Genomic DNA, 6,000 nt, shown 5'->3' on the forward strand with positions numbered 1-6,000 from the left:
GGCCACCAACCCCAGCCAAGAGACCTTAAAGGATTGCCCTTGCCAGGGAGAGATGCTGTGAGCAGAAGCACCTTGTCCTGGGGCTACACCATCACACACCAGAGTGGGGATGAACCTGAGCCTCTATCTAGTCCCTAATCTTAAGATCCTCTGAGCAGGCTGTCCTGCCTGCCTGCAGGGACATCACCCATACCATCATTCCTGATGGGTGTCTGACCAACCTACTGTCACAGTTCTCTGCTGATAGCTCTCACCCAGGTCCAGACCAGGCTTCCAGGGAGAAGGGTACAACTCCTTGCAGGGGTGCAGTTCTCACAGCCTTGTCAGGCCTTTTGCCACCTTCTGGCCTCTTTCCTGCACACAATTTCTTCCCATCCCAACACAGCTCCATCATCAAGGTGCACCACCAGCAGGGGCCACACCCAGCCCAGCCCACGCCACCACCATGAGGCCCAGCCCAATTGCAACCCTTGATTCATACTGGGGAGTAATTCTAGGAGGTCGCCCTTTGGTCATGGTTTGGACTGCAGATACCTTAAGGGACAGATTGCTTGGGGCAAGACCTCAAGACAAGAAAGACAAGGATACCTGGGAGGATTCCCAGCAATGCCATGGCTACAAACTCAGCAAGAGCTGGCTGACCCCAACATGCACCAGACAAGAAAATCCCATCCACCTGAACACCAGTGCCCTTGGTCTCTGAGGCAGCATCTCCTGTCCCACACCAACCCACTGAATCTCTTATTGCCTCATTTCCTTTTTCTTCCCTAATCCAAACTCACCCTCTCTCCTGAACAGCCTCAGTGCTGCCTGCTGCAACTTCCATGCAAAACTTCTCCCTCAACCTCCCGAGCACAGAGCTGGTCCTCCCAGTGCCCAACCATGCCCTAAGGTTTCCATGCCTGGAGTTACACACATTTTTTGCATTCAAGCTGCAAACCATCTGCTCCCCTCCAGTACCCCGTGTTCTGGTGAACCTCATGTTTTCCTCCTCCAGACTTGTCACCCTCTTCTCCAGGATGAAGCTGGACCATGGAGATTAGATGGAAGCAGTTTTCACTGACCTTTCTAGCCGGGCATTGCAGCACACAGCCCAGCACCAGGCTGCAGCAGCCAAGCACGGGGAGCACAGTCATTCAGCAGAGAAAGAGCAGCACAGTGATTCATCTTCCTTTTGATCTTTAGCCTACCCTTGCAGACTCAACGCTCTCCCCCCAAAATTTCTGGCAGCTGGCAAACCTCTCCACCCTCAGACCCGAGAAGGCAAGTGCTGAGATGTGCTGGCACCCTTCAGGGGTTCAACTGCTGCACTCAGCGGGTGAGCAGATGCCTGGCTGCCAAAGTTGCCAGGGAGATGATGAGCTTCCCCTGGAGCCTCCCCTCACTGTGCACATTGTCTGAGCTCCTTCTGAGGACAGGCATCCTCCACCACCTGCACCAGACAGAGGCCACCTCCCCGGGGAGCAGGACAGAGCCGCATCCTTCAAATGGCACCATTGGGACATGGAAGAGTGGTCCAGACGTTTGGGAGGGCGTGTGCTCACATCCCAGCAGCTTCCTCTGATCAGCATGGAGAGCAGAGAGAGGCTGGATCTCCCCACACCTTTACTGCAGCCAGCCCAGCTCCCACCAGTGTGCCCAGTACTGGAGGACCAGCTGTCAGATGGCCCCAGCACATCCCTGCTCAGCAGGGGCCCTTCATCACTGTCCAGCACTTCATTTCCTCTGCAGTGGGAATTCCTCAGACAACCACAGCCATGGGTTGGCTGGGCTTGTAGTCATGGGCTGTCGCAGTCATGTCATGGGCTTGCAGCCCCACAGCCCTGCTGCCCACCATGGATGGATCCCCTGCAGCTCTCCCAGGCCACACATGCTGTTCATCCCCAGCTTCTCCTGCACACATAGCCCAGCTGCTCAGGCTGCACATCTGGCTGGGGAAGCCCACACAGGGCTCCAGGGCAGCACAGGTCTCCTCTGCACTCAGCAGGGACACTCAAGAGGGGAAAGACAGATGAGGCCACTCCAGCACCAGCCTCCACTGCCCTAAACCTGGCAAAGCAGCAGCCATTCCTCATGGGAGCCATGCAACACTGCTCACAGGAACTGCCAAGCCCATCTGATCCTGCTGGGAAAGGCACCCCCACCCCAGCAGCACAGGACCAAACCTGATCCCTTGCCAGGCTTTGCAGTAGATGTTGGAGTGTGCCAAATGCTTTAAGGGTCAAGGCTCTGGTGACCATGGCACATTTTGCCCAAATCAAATGGGGAGCTCAACTGGAGCAGAACATGGCTCCCTTTTTGCCTGATGATGGAGTTTATTGCCTCTGTGCTCCCAAGCATGCACCAGTTCCTGATCCAGATCCAAACCCAAGTCAAGGTGTTGCCTGTGATTTAGAAAGGGCGTTATGCTTCAGGGCCTGTATCTAAGGGCTGTCAGCCAGCAGAGCATAAAGACAGTCACTGAGCAGCAGCTGGTGTCCAGGGGCTGTGCGTGGAGAGGTCCCAGATATAGAAACCAGCACTGCTGGGATCACACAGAAGGCTTTTAAGTCTCCTCTTACCCATAGAGAGCCTTGGGGAGATGCTTTATTTAGTCAAACATTTCTGAAAGAGGGGCTGAGAAATCAGCCAGGCTTTGCTCCACACATGGCACATGCCTGGGAGTGGACAACCTCTGTTGTTCCAGGTACAGCTGAAGTCACTTGGACCTGCAGAACCAGCAGAGCAAAGTTTCAGTTGCCAGTTGCCATCGCAGCTGGTTCAGCTGGGAGATGAGGAGCTGTCCTGGCCGTGGGGACACAGGGTCCACTCCCAGGCCAAATCCAGCCTGCCAGGAGCAGAGAGGAGCCAGAAACATGGCATCCTTGTGGGGCACAACATCTTGCTGCAGCCAAGTGACCGTTCCCCATCCTCAGAAACACAAAGCAAGAAGGAAGCAAGTTTTCACTCTTTTGCAAACCCAAGGAAGTGTGATTTTCTGAAGGTGGTGAGAAATAGTTTCAGACAGCTCTAATTAGCAGGGTGGTATGTGAGAAAACCCAGCTTTGCTGCTCCCTGCTCCACAGCTGTCCTGGGATGAACAGCAAGCACCAGAGCCCACCTGCACCTTCCCCTGGGGCTGCCTGGCTTGGAGCAAGCTCAGTGATTTGCAAGATAGAGGGGATATTTTTGCATGAGCTGCTGGTCCAAAGCTGCCAGTGCTATTTCAGGCAGCAACACCTACTCTGTAATCTAGAGGGCTGTCTTTTCCAGCGGACACTTTGAAATCAGGCCTCACTCCTCCTTTGCCAGGCCAGCTGTAACCAATCTGACTCCCAGAATCAACAGGTAAGCAGGTCCCAGCATCGTGTGGCCACCAAGTCCAGTGCCACAGCCCCAACATGCTCAACATGCTCCTGATTCTCAACAAGATCAATGCACCTCCTGGCTGGAAAAAAAACCAACACAAAACAACAACCAAGCTGATCTCACAAGAAGTACCTGCTGTGACAACAGGTCCTCTGCCTGCAAATCCTCCCAGGGATCTGCCACCACCAGATTACCTGCCCAGACTAAGCCAGCTAATCCTGCAGGTAAGTCGTGTGCTTCACCCTGCAGCATTTTCAGTGAGGTGCTCCAGGAGATGTACAAGCTCTAATTAAAGCTACTTTGCAACTTCCCGTATATGGAGGCAGAAAGACATTTGTTCCTCTGTGAAAGCAGAAATCAGAGCCCAGGAGATTAAAACCCCCTACCAGTGGGAGGCCCTCCTGCACAAAAAGTAGCTGCAAATGTATCTTTGCACAGGACTCATGCAGAGAGGAAAGCAAAATTATGACATGAGCAACCCTTAAAGAGCAGGAGGGTCAGAACCACAATCCCTTTCTGGACCCAAATCAGGAGTGGTCCCAGCAGGGATGCCATGCCACACAGCCACCTCACCAGTGACAGCCCAGCACCATGTCCTGCACCTATTTCTTCCTCCTTGATCTGTACATGTAGGCACAAAGGAGGTAAGAGATCATCCAAAATTAAGGAGCTAAAAGATGTAAAGAAAGGAGACAGGAGCAGAAGAGACTGTTCATTGTAGAGAAACACTGAGGCTACAACATCAGACCAAATCCTGCAACACATCCTGGACCTGGGCAAGCAGCAAGAGCAGAGGACACACAGCATCTTAGCCTAGGAGAAGGGGATGAATCACTAGAAAACTGATCCAGGCACGGAGCCAGAGCAGGGGGAAGATGGTCCTGCCAGGACTCCATGTTTGGGAGTGCAGGAATTACAGTGATCAGAGCCAGGAGGTCCCCTCCCCCCACTCAGGAGAGACCCCAGTACCTGTCCCCCAGACTCTGTAATACCCCTTACAAGGCTGCAGCCTGGCTGTCCCTCAGAGTGCATGTTGTCCCTGGACACTTCAATCCTGCCAACTCAGGAGGTATCCAGAGCCCCACCTGCAGCAAGAACAGAAAACACCCCTGACCCCCTCTGAATCTGCCCTCCCCACAGAAACTGAGGAGCAAGAAGTCAGACCACAGCCTGGTTTCCCAGCCTACACACCTTTCCAGCACCTTGGGTGCTACAAAACAGAAGATCCTGCCAGGAATGTCACCTTCAGAAGTAACCTCCCAGCTGAACCAAGAGCATGAAGTGATTGGGGAACCACAAGCTCAGCAGGCTGAGGCTCCTGTTTAATCTTCATCACTGAACCAAACTACAGCTATGACAATACCCAACCACCAGCTTTTCTCTCCCTTTTGCAATCTGGTGTAGAGCTCTGCAGAGACAACACTCCCAACAACCTGCAGAGTCCCTTAGCCAGCAGCCTATTCAGACCTCCAAAAATACAGAAACAAAAGCACCAGCTCCAAGAAGGTGTCACGGGCAGAATGACACCCCTTAACTTGTTGTTACACCAGCCTACGTGTTATCACTTTGGGCCTGATCCAGGAAGCCACTGAGCAGCCTCTGTTCCTCTTCAAGTCCTACCCTGCTGCTCAGAGATGTGCAAGGTTGACAACCTTCTTGCTTTAAAAGAAAAGCTTTTCCTGTGCTTTAACCTGGTGATGAGGCCACAGTCCCAAGAAATTCCCTCACTTACCTTCCTCTTAACTCTGCAACAGCTATTTCACTAAATCCTCTACATCTACAATGCCCCACATACAGATGTACATGAAATTAGTGCCTCCCAAATTAGTTTTCTCCCATGCAGTCCTAGCCCATTTTCCTTAACAACATATTGTGATACTCAGGGCTCCACCTTTCTCCCAGGAAACACAATCTCCTATATTTATCTTTTGGATACCTAAAAAAAGAGACAGGTCTGGCTTTCAAATGTTGGCATGAGTTGTCCTGAATGGCACAGAATTTGCCCCAGAAACCCCTCATTAATAACACAACACCACCAACAAAGCAGCACATGTGTGTCCATTCCAGAGCTGAGTATAACTTGGTAAGACACCTTACTTTTAATGAGGTAAAAGGCCAATTAAGCTGATGAGGAAGCACAGCCTGCTGTCATCACACGGGGAACCTGGATTCCCTGGAGATATGCCCTGTATATCCCTGTAACCCACCAAACATGAGGTTCCCACCCATTTCTGGTGGCACTGGGAGCTCCCTGGGTTAACCCTGGCCTTCTCCAGGTTTTGTGACACACTATCTGAGCCCTCAGGCTGGATGAAGGGCTGGCATTTTTGCAACCTCAGCTCTGAACCCTCGGAAAATGCAGTCATTGTCCTCTCCGGGTGCCCCCCCGCCCTGCCCATCGCAGGTATTCGCCCTGCCAGGGAGGACAGCGAGGAAAAAACCAGGCACCGAAGGTCTGTGGCTCCAGGAGGAGCTTCCCAGCCGGAATCCTTTCATACCCGCGCTCCGTGAGAGGTGCGGGACCAGCCCCGGGAGCCGCGCGGGTTTGCGGGTCACGGACCCCGAAACGCACGAGGAAACCAACTTCACACCAAGGCGATTATTTCCAAGGGGGGGGGCAAAACTTCCCGGTACTTAAGGCTCCACCCGGAG

The 6,000-nt window shown here is 53.0% G+C and overlaps 1 protein-coding gene across 1 annotated transcript in view; it reads right to left on the reverse strand.

Annotated features, from left to right (window-relative positions):
• The window catches only part of NRG2 (neuregulin 2), a 184,945-nt gene that overhangs the window by 174,755 nt on the left and 4,190 nt on the right, over window positions 1-6,000 (reverse strand). The window lies entirely within an intron of this gene.

Source organism: Chaetura pelagica, unplaced genomic scaffold (genome assembly GCF_000747805.2).
Source record: "Chaetura pelagica isolate M959 unplaced genomic scaffold, ChaPel_1.0 scaffold183, whole genome shotgun sequence".
NCBI classification, from domain to species: Eukaryota; Metazoa; Chordata; class Aves; order Apodiformes; family Apodidae; genus Chaetura; species Chaetura pelagica.